At 46.2% G+C, this 19,977-nt stretch overlaps 1 long non-coding RNA gene across 1 annotated transcript; it reads right to left on the reverse strand.

Annotated features, from left to right (window-relative positions):
• Nucleotides 1-7,556: 7,556 nt before the first annotated feature.
• LOC135365915 (uncharacterized) lies at nucleotides 7,557-13,486 on the reverse strand. Its single transcript, XR_010414008.1, has 3 exons — nucleotides 13,367-13,486; nucleotides 10,341-10,466; nucleotides 7,557-7,657 (listed from the first exon to the last, which is right to left on the reverse strand). It is a non-coding gene; the product is annotated as an uncharacterized LOC135365915 (long non-coding RNA).
• Between the last annotated feature and the right edge of the window lie 6,491 nt (nucleotides 13,487-19,977).

Here is a 19,977-nt window from a genome sequence, read left to right on the forward strand (position 1 = left end):
ATTTGCCGAAGATTTCCTGAAAAATATTTAAACGCATTCAGTTTCGAGCAGTCAAAATTTACAAAAGACGAAAACCATATTACGATAAAAGACGGCGTGAGGGCGGACTTCTCCACATGGACAGGGTTTCGTGACATACAATGACAGAACGTGGCCCCAACAAAGTGCCAGAGGCGATTTCTTTACCCCAATGCATGCATTTTCAGACGTCGTAACTGATGAGCGATTCAATATCGTTGGCAAATGCCTGTTGGTAGCATTGCAGCCTGAGGCAAACGGCTACAATACATCCGCTGAGGCAAACCATCCTCAAATTACAGCTGTTACTTATATGGCTTGCAGAAGCGTAAGCATTCATCATCGAGATGGAGATCGCTTACAAGAAACCGCATGAAACAGTAAATAGCATCAACAAACACTTGATTCAGCCTTACATGTCTTTGTTATATGTCACATGTGATTGACAGCTATTAAGATGTTATGTAATAACTCCCCGTAATTGGTGCGAGGCAACTGTAATGAGCAGATACACTCCCAACAAGTGTATAAAATAAAGTAAATTCAGGAATTTTTCAGTGGAGCTTTCTACTGTTGGGAATGGGTGAGCTGCCATGGTGGGCAGTTACCGGCATTGTCTTTGAGGGTGATGTGCATCCTCGACTCTGAGGGAAATTCTGGTAATTGCCTGATGCTTGGACATCACCTATGAGCTTGCGATCCACCCGCTGATATTACAGCGGTGTACTCCCATAATGTTCGATCAGTTATCATGTTTAATCCAATGATATTTTTTTTTGCTTCCCTTTTGTTACTGAATGTTCACCAAAATAAACTTCCTGCTCTTCTTTATGTCTTAACTGTCTCGTCACATTTTGCTTTCGATTGCTGTTGTCTTGAATTTTGTCATCAGAACATGCCACACTTGGTCAAGCACAAAATCGCTATGTTTGATACATACTGCACTCTCCCTGCCTAGCTGCTGTGGCTAAAACAAAGAAGTAGTGCAGCACTTCCACAAGCTACTACGCAAAACTGTTGATGTGAAGCGGTTTGAGTATAGACAGGCAAAGTTTTTCGCAAAAAAAAAATTTAGAAACTATACGCTATACAAATTTAAGGCTATGACTTGTACATCACATATGTACTAGTTCATCACTAGTATTTATTGCCTGCTACTTCACGCAGCCAACACGCCGTTTTATATGACGTCGCCATCTACGTTTAGACGGAGGGCCGGCATTGCAAGTTTATGCATGGGCTGCTTCACGACGATTTCTAGAAACGGTCAACGGCACAGACAATTGAAATCTGTTTCTATTCCTTTTTAGTGACCGCAGCCTCCTGGGTAATCTGCAGTTGTAGAAAGGATCTGTTTCTAAAAAAAGAAACTCCGTCAGAGTACATTCACTCCCCTCCGCGTAGTCCGTAACAACGAGTCATCGATGCAGAGTCTTCCGATTGGCGAGAAATCGCACATTGATTGGCATGCCGGAAAGCAATGGTTCTGAGGATGAAACGCACAGTGGACAGGCAAACCCCGACGCCGTCTGGCTGCCAACGTTTCAGTATTTATTCAGTTCGTTTATCCGCAGACGTGGCTCGTTGTGTGGACTGCAGGGACGGATTCTATGGTGGATTGTTATGTTGGGCAGAGCGTTATACGCACGCAACGTGTTGCCGCCGTACGCGCATAGCTGCCACTGCGCGTCGCCTCAGTCAGTTTTTCTCTGGCTGTCGTACAGAGCAGACGTGTGTTCCCCGCGCTCGCTCAGTTTATGCCTGGAAGTGTCCGCGGGGAAAAGGTGAGTGATTTGACACGCTCCTTTTCTCGTATGTTTGCCGTGTGTAGCGGTGACCAACGAGTGATTTGACCGCGCTCGTGTTAAGCCTTTTCTCGCATGTTTAGACTTGTTTTGCGGTGAGCAAGCCTTTTGTTCGTGTTGACGCATGTTTAGCGATGTGTGCCCAGTGGTTCCCACCTTGTGTTAGCTGCGTAGTGTTGTGACGTTGAGGTTAGGCCTAAGCGATCGCCCCCGTAAGCCTTTTTCCTCGTATGTTTGCCGTGTGTAGCGTGACCAACGAGTGATTTGACCGCGCACGTGTTAAGCCTTTTCTCGCATGTTTAGACTTGTTTTGCGGTGAGCAAGCCTTTTGTTCGTGTTGACGCATGTTTAACGATGTGTGCCCAGTGGTTCCCGCCTTGTGTTAGCTGTATAGTGTTGTGACGTTGTGGTTAGGCTAAGCGATCGCCCCGTGAGCCTTTTCCCCCGGTGTGTACCATTTTCTCCGTGCTGTTTTAGCAGTAGCGGTTAGACCTTTTCTCTCGCATGCCTAGACTTGTTTAGCAGTGCTGTCATTTTTACCTGCCGCTAGTATCTTGTTCTCTGTCTTTCTCGTCTAGAGCTATGATGGTGGCGCCATCTGGTGTGATGCCTTGCAACTAAGTGGCCACCTGTCGTCGATCTCTGCAACTGCTGGGTGCCAACTACCAACATGGCGGGCACTGGTTACTCGGGTGTTGTGGAGCGGCTTCTTCGCCGCGCCATCGTTGATTTTCGAATAAATTGTTTCTCTCCACTCTATTTCTATCTTTTTATTTTATTTTCTGCCTATTTTTTTATTTTTTATGACCACGATTATCCGGAAACGCACAACTGGTCTGGACGCGAGATAGACGTTCCCCAATTAGTGTGATGGCTCCCTGGAGGGTGCTGATTAATGTGGGGGGTCCCAATTAGCTGTAATTGCTAATTAATGGCGTCCAGACGAAGATGTGCGTTTCCGATAATCGTGGTCAGTACTTACTACTGACGTCATTGCCTACACCACTAATCGGAGCACGATAATGGGAAAATGCATGCCGCTGCAATGCGGGCGTCTGGACGGCGCCTTTCTCCTCTGAGCGAGGCCCTCTTAATCCTCCTGTTAGGGAGTGAGGTCACGCTAATCTCGTTTTCGTTGGGTCCCCCGCAGCCACACAAGCAGCACTGATCTCTGAAATTCGTTTATTTAACGTGTGAGCACTTTTCGGACGAAAAAATTGCCATGTAATTCTCGGCCAAATGGGAACATAGTGGTCTGAACTACATAGATGGGTTCCTGCATGCGACCGGCCCTTTTAGACTCTTGTCGTGTTATTATTTATTCCTTACTTACTGTATATTTTTTATTAGTTGTGTTTCGTTTTTGACATGTGTGAGTTTCTAGCGCTGAGCGGCTTAAAGGGCGTAGCCGGCTCACGCAAGCTGAGACGCCGGTAGAGCCAGGATGATTTCATCTTGGTTTTTAACGTAGTAACCCCTAGGGGGTATTTTGGGAAAGGTGCCCTGGGCCCCGATGTTTAACTTGTCGGTATCCCATAACGCGTTAAATGCATCACTTCGGTCTGTGATTCGCCACGAGCTCTTGCGTGAGCCTATCAAAGTTGCGTTAGAGCCCGCGAACTTTAAATACAACGATAACGATCGCTAAGTGGAAGTTGAAGATCGGGGACTTGGATGCGTGTAAGAAGGTGGCCCCGGTCACACCTTCGTTCGTGATGCACAGAATGGGTGTATGCTTCTATGAAGTAGCAATGAATGATATGAAAGGTGCGCATTATTGAAGAAAGAGGAGGCGTAGTGATCGGTGAGAAAATAGTGGAGGCATAGTATTTGGGGCTGTGGTTTAGTGACAAACCCGCGGCAACCGGCATTTCGGAGGATCGTTGTATTTGTAGTGTCTGTGGCAGTACCATCGTCAACGTGATTAGCGCACATAGCGCGCGAGCTCATTTCATATCGCGCCTTCCTTCTGAACGGTTGCCTTGTTGTATTTACTACAGCTCCCGTGGCGCAGTGCTTAGCGTGCCGGCCATATGCCACGACACCCGCCAGTAGCTGACATATTGGAAAGTGGAATATCAGACTGAATGGAATAAAGGCACGAGACCACATGTCACGAGATCTTTCTTCTTTATTGATGTTGATGCGACCTCTGCGCTTTCAATGTTTTCAAGGTACAAATATGTTTGGCAAAGTGAAAAAATTACCACTTGACATGTAAAACGTTGAGTTTGAGAAGTTTCCTCGAGTGCTTCAATTTTTTCGGAAATGAAGACCTCGTCAGCAGCATCCCTTACGGAATATGTTACATAATACCCTTGAACTTTACCTGACTACCTGTCACTCAGGCTGGAATACCCACACAAGAAGTAATCACTAAAGCCAGTAGATGTTGTGCTATTTGAAACGTAATCTGATGTCTGCTTTTTCTGAAGTGAAACATGAAGCTTTTTGTGGACCAAACTAAAATACGCTGCGGTTATGTATTATGCGGTTATGTACAAACCGTTCAAAACAGAGCCATATATGGCATTAACATGCAATTATTCCAGGACTCGGCATTTCATCAATTCAAACGCGTAGAAAGATATTTCGAATATGCGTGTTTCACAAATTGTGCTTCGCGGGTTCTTTTTGTTAACATTAAGCAAAATAATAGCATTGAGGAAATTGTGGGAACTGTGCCGATAGTCGTCTGGAAAGTCTGCCGTAAAACCCAGGGAAAGTCTTAGACAGCACAGCGGGTGGTAGTAGTCGAACCGACCACCTCCCAGTCTTCAGCATGACCTTGAGTGCCACCAGAGTGGATGCTTTAACCGCTCGGCCATGTCGCTGCTCAAGGCCGACTCTAGGCATGTGCGACTGGTACGGCCGCACCAAGCCCCGCACCTCGGACAATTTTAATCCTGTTGGAATAAGTTAGTAAGTTAGAGAGCATTTTCTTGGAGTTGTCGCCGTAGGGATAGCACCGGGGAGACATAATAGAGAAACTCAAAACCAACAAGCACGGAGCTTGGCCTAGACAGAATAACTGCCAAGGGCATTGTTTTGATAACGAATCAAACATGCAAGGCCCGATGCAAGGGGTGCAAGCCAGCATTTTAAACCACTGCCCTCGTGCGTTCTTCATGTCTTGCAGTAGCAATCACGCATTAAACCTCGTTAAGCAACGTGGCATCAACTTCCCCAGAACTATATCATTCTTCGGTATGGTTCAGAGTATGTACACATTGTTCGCATATCAATAAAAGGTGGGCTGTATTACCAAAAGAACGTTTCTTCCCTAAATGCGAAACCGTGTCTGACACGCGCTGGAAAGCGCGATCGAGTGCGTCAAGGCTATCCGATTCCAAGGAACAGCATAGAAAGTGCACTAATGAACTGGCGCAAACGACGGGAGATCTAGATGCGAAGCGGGGATTCCTCAATCTCCTGTTTTATGTTTTTATCCTAGAGAATTTGAGTTCCTGCTGAGTTTGGTGCGTGGCCACGAGCTGCTTGTATACGTGTGAAAAGTATGATGAGCTAAGGCCTTTACAACGGTATGAACGGGTCAGACCATGTCCGCTCCTCGTGCAGGTCGAAGCACTCGTTAATTTCGTCAAGAAACTATCGGGAAACCGGTTCACTTCTGCCGTTCCTGTAGCAAACGAACTTGCTCAGGAGCCAGACGTCACCGCACAATTCGAGTCCAGGAGAACGAAAAAAAAAAAAAAAAAAAGACGACATTTCTTTTACCATCACACGGAAGTGGTAGACCACGTTGAAGAATGAACTATTTTTTGCGTGTTGTCGACCAGTGTTTTGTGTCCCTAAAGCGTCGCTTTACACAGTATGATGCTTATATGGCAACCTTCGGGGTTTTGTTAAATACTAGGGCTTTTTGGCCGTAATAAACCACGAAAAAATGTGGAAGAAAATGCGGGTATGAAAGCCGATACGCTCTGACTCATGATGAATCCAGAGACATTGGCGGGGAGGGCTCAGGTGCGGATTTGAAGGTTTTCTCAAATTTGCCAATGGCGAGGCTATGTGCGCTGGACTACTTGTGCAAGGTTCGAACGAGCACGGTGTCCTTTCCAAACATCACAGAGGCTCTCAGAATCTTGCTGACTACTCCAGTGACAGTCGCCAGTGGCGTGATGAGTTTGTCCAAGTTCAAATTTAACTACTTGCGCACAACGATAGCAGATAGATGTTTATTATTATATACGTTATATATGTTTATAAAGAAAAAACAAAGGAAAGGTTAGCCAGGCAAAGAGCCGGCTTGCTATTCCGAAAAAAAAGGAAAAAGAGGAAGGGGGAAAACGAAAAAACAAAAACAAAAAGGGGAATCAAAACAAAAAAAAGGAAGGAAAAAGAAACACGGGGGAATCAAAAAAAAAAAAGAAGGAAAGAAAAGAAAAACAAAAAGGCAACGAAAGGAAAGAACGGAGGGTGTTCTATGTTGAAGGTGCTGCTGGCAATACAGGAGTTGGTGTGGGATGTCAGCTTCCACTCCACAGACATTACAGTGTGGTGAATTTAGCCGACCCATCTTGAAGAGAAGTGAGGGTGTACGGCAACATTCAGTCGTAGACGGTGGAGAAGGGATTCTTCTTTACGGCTGCGGTGGCAAGTGATGACGAACTCCATCAATGGGTCGATAGACCGTAGGAATGAGTTGTAAGTCGTAGTTTCGGCACGGAACTGCTGAGCACATGTGGCACACCGACGGGGTACGTATAGACGGCATGTGGAGGCTGTAAGCGGCAGAGGTGCCAGGGCCGAAGTGTCGTCAGACCCAGCGCGTCTCGTTACTGCGTCTGCTCGGGTATTTCCATGCACGCCTACGTGGCCAAGGACCCATTGAAACGTGATGATTGACTGGCCTTTCAATGCTCTCAATCGAGAACGAAATAGCAGAATCTGTCGACTTACCAGATACTATTCACGTGTTTACCAGCAAGAAGGAAGGAGGAATCGTTTTTATGTTTGTAAGTATGTACCTAACGATCTATTTATATCTTTATAGAATATTCTAACCATCAGTTTACACACGGATACGTATAACATAGGTGATAATAATAATAATAGTTCGGGGTTTTACGTCGCGAGACATCTGTGTAGGCCATCACGTAAAGCGCACAAAAGTGTAGTGAAACAACGTAGTAAAGACAACAACAACTTTATTTTGTATACGTAGTAAAAATTTTGCAGGTGCTGCTTAGCATTTTTGTTGTTTTGTCGCAGATTATTTGGTGTCTTATGGCGCAAACGTACAGCTGGCCATGATGCTGTTTTTTGTTGTTATTGTCTTTTTGTGCTTCCATGATTTGTATATCAACTCCCGCATCGGTTCACAGTACCGGGCACGGCAGCTTGCCTTGAGACGGCACTGCCGCTGCTCAATCCAGTTTCGCCGTTTCACTGTCGCACTATGCTGTCTATATGTTTGTGATTTTACAGCTGGTGCTTATGTGTATGTTGTCGTAATGATTTTATTACGTGAAAATAGGTAAGTGCTGCAGTGGCCATGTGAAAGACTGTGATTGAATGTTGCACGTTTGTGCCAATGCCAACGCACGTGATATTTAGGAACCCAAATTAACCTGGTATGATAGCCTGGTGCCATTTGCCGCCGCTGTACCAAGTGATGACACGGCTTCGTGAAGTTGGACGTGTCACCCTATAGTTGTAGCTCTTGCTGTTTTAGATGTTTTTGGTTTCTTCGGTTTCTTCCTGGCGCTTGTGGTTTCCTTCTTCGCCTTTTTCTTCTTTTTATCGTTCTTCTCCTTCTTCGTCTTCTTTTTGGGTACGGGAGCGGGTACACATTCACCACGTATACATATCTGAAGCGACAGAGAAGAAAGTTACTTGCCCGTGTTGTAACCATGTTACCAACGTTACGAAGTAAATCGACCTGAAAGATATTTCACGTGCACATCACCATTGATTAAAACCCTTCCGCGAACGTGAGGAACGATCGATCAACCTTGAAACCATTGAAGGATCCATATACTGACACTCGTCATGTGAATGATCGTGTTTTTTCCACCCCTTAACTTACTAACCAGTGCGGCAACCGCAACAGTGCAGCATTACACACGACATACGACACACTTTATTCACAAAGATGGAGCAATACATGTTTGATTGGGGCCACGTGGTCGTGCCTGTCAATATGTCCCCGTAAGCTACACAACCTGATACTATAGTGTCTTGGGAACATGCTGGCAACTGTTTAGGCAGAGACTAGTGGGACAATTCATTTAAAGCAATGTGCCATTTATCTCATCATAGACAATAACAAGAAAGTTTCAGTAAAGGAAGAAGTTGTGACATACGAGCAAATATTAGCATTTGCGCCGCTCATCACCCATGTGCAGAAACGAACTTCACGTGCCGCAACCAACCTATTGCGCTAGGATATGTAAATGGGTATACTCCAAAGAAATCATACAGGGAAAAAAGCTGGGGAGAGAGAGGAACAGAGTAATGGGCAAAGCAATGGACTTGAAAGGATTCGCTGCCCTCTCTGAACTGATTTAAACAATCGCAGCTGAAGAAAGGCACCAGCAGTGGGATTCGACTCGCTCCAGTCACTCCCACATCCACAAAGACGAACACACTCCTGGCGGGCGGCATCTTTCTCATTGCCTCATCCACTACTAAATTTACATGAGAGCATAACTCAATATCCGATTTAGTCCAAGTGCCAAAGTGCGGTGCCATCATAACCTCAATGCCCCGTTGTCCAACTTTTGCTTCGGTGTCTCCGATTTGCCGTGGAAGATACGCCTCATGAAAGTAAAGCTATCTTGGACGAATGCAAGAATGCAGCAGAATTCCGTTAGGTGGACCCGTTCGGCAACTTAAAAGTTAATAACCGGAGTCCATAATTTTCGTGGAAGCGAGGGTCAACAAAGCATCAGAGAAAAATGGTAATTTCAGTTCAAGGCATGCCTGGCATGAGCTTGACCTGCTTCCCTCTGGTGAATGGACCTCTACTATCGGTTCACAGTAGAGAAACGTCATCATGACGTTGGCAGACAGAGTGAAACCGAAACAAATCGGAAGGGGAGGGCTGGCTTCCACGAATGCGCACTTATTCGCTGCCTCCTATTGAAAGAAAAGTAGGACTGAAGGTCGCGTCCCTGGCGGGGACCATCGTAATCCCCTCAAGACCGAAGCTTTCTGGCGCGACCTTGTTCGCCTCTAGCTTCGAGCGTAGTTCAACTCTACCAAAGTCGTGGCGCTGTGGAACAATACGCCGTCATTTGTTTACAAACAGGGAGAGGTCTATTCGCCTGGAATGTTACAACGTTGCTCAGTGTTCCGCAGAAATAAGGTTCCAACGCCATGCAAGCTCCGGGGATGGGGTTGGTTGGGATGATATGTAAAAATGGCGATGCAGAGAGGTTGGTCACAAAACGTTAGTTGAAGCTCCGCCTTCAGTCTTCAGAAGGCATGGAATGCTATTAATTCCGATACCTCACCAGCCTTAACCTGAGAAGGGCGCTACAGAAGCTGAGGTAATTTAACACCTGACAACTTGGCAACGCCAACTTTCGTCGTTCGATGACACTGGATGACACAATGGCAATCTATTACAGGGCATCAACAGTGGGATTCGCAGCAGCCTCTCATTTCCGGTCAGATGTGAAGCTACTGTTACATCCATGCTAGGTACCCTCTGACAAAGAATGTGTTGAGGGTAATGCATGTCCCCGTGCTATCTAGCGTGGCTTGTTATGTTGACGACAGGATGTCGGATGTCTAACAAGAAATCGGGCGATTTCCTGGACTGCCGCTCAATAAAAGAATCTGAAGAAGTTGCACAACCAAGGACTGTCGCAGGCCGTTCGGTTGTGTTGCCCCCGACTAATAGCCTGTGCACACATTAATTGTTAACAGCAACTGGTAGAATGGGTAACGTAAGGGGCGTGTAGTGGAAGACGACAGGTGGATACTTGAGAGAGACAGAGGCAGTAGGTCTGCTATATACCGGCCTCGGTGGCTCAGTCGGTAGCGTGTTCGCCTTCTGATCCCGAGATCGCGGGTTCGAACCCGGCCGAGGACGCCAGCAACTTGGTGGCAGGGTACAAGTTGCTTAGACACGCCGTCTTCCGCGAGGGACGTTAAATACGGGGTGCCGTGTGATGAGCTTTCATCGCACGTTAAAGAACCCTCAGGTGGGCAAAAGCAACCACAGACCGACCGCTGTGGCGTCGCTCATGATCTCAGTTGTCTCGCGACGTAAACACCCAATTATAAAAAGGTCTGCTATACTCGAAGGAAAAGTAAAGGAGGCACAGAACGGTCTTGTGTTCCGCATGGTCTCTCATACATCTTACTGTAAGAATGTGTTACATCGATTATTGAGGTGTGCTAGTGCATTATGCATGAGAATTGGACTCTGTAACATTCGAAAGTGACGAGAGCAAACAATTTTACCACCTTACAACTTCTAACATGTTGGATATAGGGCGTAGTTGTTCTGTATCAGTAAGCTAGTCGTATTCGCCCACTTACCATATTTTCACCCTGGCAGGGTGTTCCGTCCAGGCCAGGTGCCGTCCCAACGCGATATTGCCACCCAGTAGCTGTGGGGTAGGGGTTGCTCCGGCATGGTACTTCACACCCAACGAATGGCATATCCTGCGGTAACAAAGTCAATTGTAGTATTTCTAATAAGCAATTGGTACGCGTACCCAAGCAAGAACTACCCGGAAGGAAAAGCACTGCGTCCGTCAACAAAGGGGCGGGGGGGGGGGGGGCGTATCACCGCATTTCTAAAGGTCACGTTTGCCTCAGGAATGGTTAGAACAGTGAAGCACTGTGCTGTTTTTACGCTCAGCAAATGAACCGCTTCGTCACCAGATAATTTAGACTGAGTTCCAGGGCCGTTTAAAGAGAGAGTTTGGCCATTCTCCGAGTTTTTGCCGGCTCATGGGTGGAGCCTGCTTTCACGTTAGAGCCGCCGTTGGGCCGCCCGCAAAGCGTGAATCCAAGCGGTATCCGCTTATCAGCCATCTGATGCGCGCCATTTTGATGCTGTCCGCCAGCTGCTCGAGAGATTTGTGGTCGCGCTGAACGTAATCTACAGGTATCGCCGGATTAAGACCCACATCCGCCTGGGATTAGGGGGCTTTGGTGCTAAACTGAAAGAGTTCAAGGGCGAATGATTTTCCATGGACGAAGTATGCACGTGACGTGTCTTTCCTCCTTCCATCGTAAACAATGCTCCGCATCGAAATAGCGTCGGAGGCCATCTGACGACAGGGCAACAATAGAGCATGGCGACGAAAGTCGTTCAGCAGGGACGTCGCATGACGCACTTCAATTTAGGCTCCCGCCAATGGCCGAACTCTCTCTATAAACGGCTGTGCTGAGTTCCGAAGTTGTGCGAAGCAGATATACGAGATATAGAAATGGCAGATATAGAGATGGGCGTCGTGACACGGCGAGCCGTGGCAGGAGTGTCGTGCGGACAAACTCGACGCTGTCACCGATGTGCCCGATCATGTCACCGACGATGTCACAACGCACTGAATGGTACGCTCATGATTGGCTGACGCTTCTTTGTGCTAGCCAAGCTTAACCGGGAACACGCGTCTGGTTGTCTCGAAACGAGCGTCGTCAGCGCGAGGGGGAGGATTAACGCGGAGGATAGTGCTCTGACAAATCCTAAGGCATGTAGTGTCAGCAGCAGCCGGAAGCTCCCATTGCCGCAATGGTCCAGGGAAAATGGCGGCCTCCGAAACCCCGTGATTTCCAGGAGCCACTCACAGCGCTCCCGATTGAGCAGCGTGGGAAAAGAAAAAGCGTGGGTGAAGCGCGCAAGCACAACCCGACCACCTTTCCTACCCTAACCCCTTCGCTCCTCGGGTTTCTCGTATGCTCCCTCTCTCCGCCAGCTTCGCCTGTTTTCTTTCGGCGATTGCTGAGTAACGTCAGCAACGTGTTGCCCCAGAGCAGAGGAACGAAAAGCGATGACAGTTTGTAGAGCAAATTTATTTGCCTTCATGAATTGTTTCGAAAAAGTCACAGTGTACATGCATACGCACGCCTTGTAACAGGCATCACTTGGGCTTTAGGTGTTTCAACGCTGAAGAGCAGTTCAAACTAACCGCAGTCCGCACATCCACTATGTATACGTGAAGTTTTCGAAAACAGCTGAGCCAGGTGTGTCGTTGTCGCCGATGGCTGCGGCAGCACTAAAAAAATGAAAAGAAAAATACTTTATCATCATGCATAAGTCTGGACGAAATTTACTATGGTACTAATGAATACGGTATCCATGCTGATTTGCTATTTGAACACCAAAGCACACACGTCACAAACGTTCGTAGATCACAGTGAATGAATAGGTAGGACGTGAGGAACAACTAGTATAATCAGCACATATCACTTGATTAGCGGCATATCCGAAATGCACAAGTTACTGCACCGCAACGGACTATGAAACGCCTCTAACGTTACAGAGTGACTTGTAAATGTTGTAATACATTTCACGCAATAAACATGCATTACTTCCTTCAGTAACAAAAAGTAACCAAACTTCTCTTACCGTTCACCGGCGGGACATCGAAAGAAGGAGTGCCGACTTCTTCACGAATGATTTCTACGTCTTTTAAAGGCGCCTTTTGCCCGCCTTTCCAGTGTTGCGACGATCAGCTGGATCAGTCATTCTGTGTTCAAATTAGACGTTTACGAGAGTTCGCCACAATCTAAAGCGAAAGAATTCAAAACCATCGAAACTACGTGCTAGCGGCTGCGAATCTGCGAGCACAAGGGTCGGGGTACGAGAGAGCACACGTGACGTCACACGTGTCCAACCTCCAACGTTTTTTCTCAGTTCGGCGGTTCTGCAGGCAGTTCGGCTCGTCGCTCCTCAATCAGATGACTCTCGCCTAATCAGCGCGAAGTAAGACTGACGCCAGTTCTCGGAGACCAATGAGCATCCACATGAGCATCTGCGCCAGTGGCGACATTCTTTTCGAAGCTGCGCGTTTCGCTGAAGTGCCGACGGCTGGTGTCAGCCGGTGCTTGGATGAAAATGACTGAGAAATACAGGGCGAGCACGCTCAGTGTGTTCTTGTTGGAACTTTATGGGAATAGCTGCTATTACGCAGCAGGCATACAGCTGTGGCGCTCCATCTATGCAAGACTCACAAAACTCAGCGATGTTGGCAACATATCCTTGAGCTTGAGGTGGATACAAGGGGATGAACAAACAAACGTAGTCTTGAATATTGGCCTGTGTTGTACTCAGGGATATGGTTGCCTACTTCAAGTTTACACCTGCTCGGTTGCATAATCATTTTATGTTCAGCGATGTATTGCACTGCAAATTGTTCAGCTGCACAGACAATCCTAATCTATGAAATTCGTTTCTCTAGTGTCTCGTCATCCTGTTAAAAAGGGAACAAAATATTTAGATGTCGAGAAATATGAAGCATTGTGTTGTTTGTCTCATAAACACATTCCTGCAGGCGAGTGTCACTGTAGGTCTTGATTTCCGTTGTTTATGGAGATATGTAGGAATGAATCCTTACCCCGTCGAAAAAGAATGTCTGAGGCATATGGGCAAACGCTGCCCTACACAGCTCATTCAAAGACGTATTCGTGCCAGGCAGGTAGTGTGTTGTTGGTCTTGCTCTCCCTGTATCGTTCGTATGCAGACATGCACGGTCGTATAGACTGTTAACAGAAAAGCATGTCGTTACAGAACAATCTACGTGTAACCCGTTACATAGAACAGACATCCTCAGGCAATTCGAAAGCACGTCTAGGAATGCAACCTCACGCGTAGAAACGGTAACTACCTCAATTGCCTACAGGGTGGACATAGCGGTCATTGCACATTTCGAAAACGTAGCAAAAATGCAAGAGAGGGTCTAACTCACAATAAACTTTGCAAGGCGATTGCCATTTTGTCTGACGTTTCATTACAGTTCTTTGGAGGCGTTATTGTCGCTAGAAACGAAACAAAAACTAGACGACGAACAAAAAGAGACGACATATGTACGACGAATGTGTCCTCGTGTGCGATAGTCAAGTTTGATCTACTAGAAAATGTTCGGCATCAAAATGCGTTTAGCACTGCATGTTACGGTGCTTTTCTTGCTTGATTTCCTGGCGCAGTACAAGCTTGAATAGCGATCACGAAAGCCCGCCTCACGGTGCAACGGAATGATGTCTCACGACAACAATGGTGACAACGTTATCGATTATTTGTTAATACATACTTACTTAGCGACATGCTTAATCTGTCTTGCGCAACACTGAGAGAAGCGATACTGATTGGTGCTGTTCTTTACATAGCTCATAATATAGCCATCGGTCCAAGGGCACGTCCGGGCACCGGGGTGGTTCTCGACGGTACTGGATGGACCACTGCCATCATGAACGCATCCCAAGCTGCACAACATGTCTTACAGTAAGCCACAGTAAGTTGTGTTTGTCCTTCTACGTTTAATTGCCTGTTTCACTAAAACGTTACAATAAGCATCGTGCTGCAGACACCACGCAAGCAGTCAGCGCGGGAAGAGGACTTTGATGTATCCAATAAGGGAAGGGACGTTCTGAAATTGTATTACAGAATCGATAATGGACAGCGTTGAAAGAATAGTTTTCAGTAGCGCTTTTCCTATGAAATTTGTGCAGCGCTAATTACATACTTACAGTAAGAAATATATTAGTCTCGGATAGTAATATAGATAAGACACCAGTATTTGTCGTCGAAACAAAAGTGGAGTGGTTCCAGTCAGTGATGGGCAAAGTACCAACCACCTGCCATCATTGGTACTTGAAGCACAGCACACAATATTATAATATGTTATTATATTATATTATTATATTATCGCATGAACATTCGTTTCACATCGAACCCGCGTTTTCCTGTTCCATTCCAGCTTCATTCCATGTTCATTTTAAGTTTATTTAAGTTCCTATGGTGATGGTGATGTGATGAAGAAAAAACGGAGTCGCGACAAAGTCGGACTGGCTACTCCAGGACGCCTACACTCGGTGAATAAAACAGATGAACGGGTTAAAGTGATGGTGTGCAAATTCTAGTTCAAAGGGTTCAAACGAGTGGGTGTGAAATATCAAACAAGAAGAAGAATCACTGAGGGAGCACACGCCGCACACACTTGGCAAGTCACAGAACGTCCATAAGCCCAGTTGTAGGTAGCAAATCTTCAAGTGCCATCAGCGCCCTGTCGCACGACTCAGGACTTAAAAGTTTCGTGATGTCGAAGGCTCGCGAGTCCACACGAGTCAGGCTTGCCTCTAAAACCCTCCGAGTGCCAACGTCTTTTCGATGCCTGAGAATGATGTGTTTAGCGTCCTCTACAACGTCACATTCACTGCAGTTCGGAGAGTCACGCTTGCCCAGTTTGAAGAGAAGACGTGCGCTGTTGGGGTACATTGAGCGGTAGCCTATGTAGAACAGTCGTCGTTTCTCGCATGAAGGAAGGTGGTGCTCGAAAGCGTAACCCCGGGTCGACCATGTAAAGCAGCGAATCCCCAGCAGATCCTGATGGCCATGAGGTGCTGCACATTAGATGGTCGAGGTCGTTCAAGTTCCTTTCTTGGGCAGCCCATTACACCGCATTTTCTTGCTCTATAAGATGGCTCTGACAGAGATTTACACACTGACAGTTATATACTGGTATATCCTTTTCATGTTTGCATTATCAGCTCAGTACTTGAGTACTTTATCGAACAATGATTGTGGAGTTTCATCGCCAGGTACTTTATCGAAAAGTACCGAACAAAATACCTAAAGTAGAGTATAGTGTTGTGAGTTCAAATTGCGTTAACAGGTAGCGCCACCTTCTCACCTTTGCTTTTGGGGGGACACGCCTGGGCGAATAGAAGGACGTTCGACGGCATGCACGGCGGGGTGCGGGCCAAGTTGCGGAATCGTTCCTCTCTTCTGAGCAACATCCCACATGATCGTTAACAACGGTAGCCTTGAATCTTTTCCACACCGACATATCGACGGATACCCTAAGCCCAATCCTTTGTCAGCTCGTTTGGCGGCATGAAGACGCTCGCACCGTTTCCACACTTCCCCGTAACTGAAGACCAGATATCGGTTGGAACACGCTGGAAGAAATGGATCTCAAGATTCGAAAACTTCTTGGCTGGCTGTAACATCACGAACCCCGTGCGCAAGAAGGCAATGATTTTCCATTATGCTGGGCCCGAGGTCTACGACATTTCTGACACACTCACTCCGCGAGCGCAATTCGAAGCCGCTGCTGACTCAACTGGAAGCCAGACTACAGGATATCTTGGTAGAATCGCTCACGCATTACTTCCAGAAAAAAGAAAAAAAAACTGAATACCACAAATGCCTTTTTCGACAAGAACGCTACTGCCCGCAGAAACCTTAGTGACTTATCAAACCAGACAGAGACAAGTATTTACTCATCAATATTTACTAAGTCAAAGTCAAAATGTGACAAGCCTTACTTTTGAAGGAATGTAAAGAGGTTAATAAGATAGAAAGCGAGAGCTTTTTCAGTGTATATTAAGAATGGAACACCATCTGCTTACCAGAGAATTAAGACGTTATCTAAGCGCGTTCGCAATGTTGTACGAGAAGAGAAGAGAAAGTATTTTTTGAAGTTGAAGCACAGGCTGAGCCAGGGCAGCAAAGAGCTCTGGAAGTATGTAAAATCAATCAGCAAAGTTCAGGGTGGCATTTCTGTGATTATGTCCAATGACAGGTTCATATGAAATTACCCCGACATTGCGTGTGTTATTAATGATTACTTTAAGTCTGTTTTCTACTAGCGACAACATAAACTGTCCTGCATTGAACATCTCATTAGAAACCCCCATGCAGCCTCTCAGACTATCAAAAGACGGGATATGTTATCAGCTACGCAGCCTGAATGACAAAAAAAGCCAGGGTCCTGACGGTATTTCCACCGTCGTCTTGAAAGCTTGCTCCGTCATAGTGACGGAGTACATTTTTATACTGTTTAGTCGTTCACTTGAGACGGGCAAGGTACGAGGGTGGTTCCATAAGTTTGCGGCCCGAGGTAGAAAATGCGCTCGAATTGGAAAATGCGATTAAGGATGCGTGGCGCTATCTGTTGGAGGGCCGGAGCACCACCCTCAACCCTCTCCATGCTTTTGTCGGTTGGAGAGCGGCGTTTCAAACAACCAGGTTGCACTCTTCAGTTAAGATGGAAAAAAACGAGTACCGCGCTGTGATAAAATTATTGACAAAAGAGGGACTTTCGCCTAACGAAATTAAAGCGCGACTGGACAACGAGTACAGGGAAGACTCTCCGTCGTAGACAACGGTAAAAGATTGGGCTAAGCAGTTTCCACTGGGGCAAGAGTCCATTGAAGATGATCCACGCGATGGTCGTCCAGTGGAAGTGGTGACACAAGAAAATATGTCCCTTGTCGAGGAGGAAATGCTGAGCGACAGGCGTCTGAAGGTGAAGGAAATCTCAGAAAGGCTGGGGCTTTCAAAAACAACCGTTTTTCGCGTCATCGGCGAGGGCCTTCACATGAAAAAGGTCAGTGCGAGATGGGTGCCACGACTTCTCTCGTCAGTTCAAAAGCAACGGCGCGTCGTCTGTGCCAAAGAGTTTTTGGAGCTCTGTCAAGAGAACGAAGAAATATTGAAGTCAATTGTCACAGGGGATGAGACTTTGGTGCTCTACTATGATCCCCTTTCGAAAAAGGAGTCGATGGAGTGGCGCAAACCAGGAGAAGCACCCCCAAGAAAAGCCAAGGTCACACAATCCACAAAGAAGATCATGGCAACAATATTTTGGGATTGTCACGGGATCCTCGTCATCGACTTCAAAGAGAGGAACACCACAGTGAATGCGACTTATTATGCTTCACTTCTGCACCGACTGCGAGACGCCATCAAGGAAAATAGGCGCGGCAGGTTGAGTCGAGGTGTCCGGTTGCTCCAGGACAATGCCCCTGTCCACACGACTTCTGTTGCCAAGGCTGCATTGAAGGAGTGCTGCTTCGAAGAAATCCACCACCCACCCTACAGTCCACACTTGGTACCGAGTGACTACTTCCTGTTCTCAAACTTGAAGAGGGATCTCAGAGGACGGAGATTTCAAAACGATAGTGAGGTGCAAGAGGCAGTTTTCCAGCATTCTGCAGACAAAACTTCGGACTATTTTTACAAGGGTATAAGAATGCTGGTTGAAAGGTGTCAAAAGTGCATCGAAGTTAAGGGTGACTATGTCGAAAAGTGGTACACTTGTTTCGTCTCTATGACTATTAACAGTTGGTCGGGCCGGAAACTTATGGAACCATCCTCGTACCGTTGGAGTGGAAGTGCGCAAATGTTGTCCCAATATTCAAAACAGGGGACAAAACATCCGCTGAAAATTATAGGCCAGTTCCTCTTTTGTGTATAAGTAGTAAGATTTTAGATCACATTATATATTCTAACATTATAACTCATCTCTCTATCAACACTTTCTTTTCTCCAGCCCAGCATGGCTTTCGTAAGGGTTATTCGTGCAGCACACAGTTGGTATCGTTTTACCATGACATCGTTCTTAATTTCAATAATCAAATACGAATAGATTGTGTTTTCTTAGATTTTAGGAGAGCTTTTGACACTGTTAATCACCAACTTTTAATGTACAAATTAAGCCTTCTCAATTTAGACCCGGTTGTCTTAGACTGGCTGCGGAATTATCTAACAGATCGAAAACAGTGTGTTGTTATTAACGGGGCGAAGTCGAATGTTGTTGATCAGGAGTCCTGCAAGGATCTATATAAGGGCCACTGTTATCTTTAATCTATATTAATGATCTTGCCAACACTGTAAACTCCCCTATTCGATTATTCGCGGACGACTGCGTAATTTACAGGAGTATCAAGACTGAGGACGATGTTAGCATCCTTCAGAGGGACCTTTCGAGTATCGAAGCATGGTGTAATGGCTGGGGAATGGTTTTGAATGGACGTAAATGTCAATGTATATCATTCTCACAAAAAAATAGGTACTAGATTATAAGCTGTGCAACGAAGTACTCCAGGCGGTAGATAATTACAAATACTTAGGTGTTTTGATTAGTTCTAACCTCAAATGGGACAAACACGTTCAAAAAGTTGTTAATAAAGCTAGCAGAACGGTTGGATTCCTTCGAAGAAATTTTAATGGTGCTCCAAGGGACGTAAAAGAAATTGTCTACAGGTGTTACGTGCGACCATTACTGGAGTACTGCAGCATCGTTTATGATCCCGGCGAAGTCGGACTAAGCCTCAAAATTGAAAAGGTACACAACCAGGCTGCCAGATTTGTCACCAATACTTGCTCCCATTATGTGAGGTCTGCTGAACTAAAGCCCATGCTGGGCTTGTCATCACTGGAGAGCCGCAGAAAAATAGCTCGCTTGAAGCTACTTTATGACATTTACCATAGCTTGTCCGTTGTCTCAGGTTATCTGTACCTGCAGAAGCCTTGCTTCCTTTCAGGTCATTTGGACCACACCTATAAGATCGAGCCATATCGCTTTCGAACATCTACTTTCAAACAATCTTTTTTTGTCCAAACAATAGCGGATTGGAACAACCTTCCACGTGACCTTGCTCTCTCTCCTTCCAGTGAACTGTTCTCGAAGAAATTACACGAATTCCTTTCCCAGCAAAGTCTGTGTTAAATTATGATATCCTTTATGTTTGTTTAGCCATGTGTTACTGGTCTTTTGTGTTGATGTTCTATGTATTCCTCTCTCCCCTGCATAATTCCACGACTGTGGAGCAGCGGGGTACTTAAATAAATAAATAGGTAGCGCTTCTCTGCAACTTCCACGACACCGCGGCAGAACTCATGTCGAGTATCATTCAGACTTGCTCGCGCTAAGCAATAAAGCACTGGGCAAAACGGACCTGCACCTTCACGAGGTCCTCAAAGGTTTGCTAGCAATATGGAACTAGCAGAAAATCAAGCTATCAAGATGGATCGGACCATTCAGAGCTCTCAGACTACAACGGTCACGTCACCTACGGTCACGTCAACGTCAAACTTCCTGTGCATCAAACAAGCAGAACACCATATGCGATCACTGTGGAGGTCCCTACACCCATGCTAGAGATAAGCCCTGCCCGCCACATGCGCGGAAGTGTTTAAAGTGTGGAAAGCTCAACCACTACG

The sequence above is a fragment of the Ornithodoros turicata genome, chromosome 8 (genome assembly GCF_037126465.1).
Source record: "Ornithodoros turicata isolate Travis chromosome 8, ASM3712646v1, whole genome shotgun sequence".
NCBI classification, from domain to species: domain Eukaryota; kingdom Metazoa; phylum Arthropoda; class Arachnida; order Ixodida; family Argasidae; genus Ornithodoros; species Ornithodoros turicata.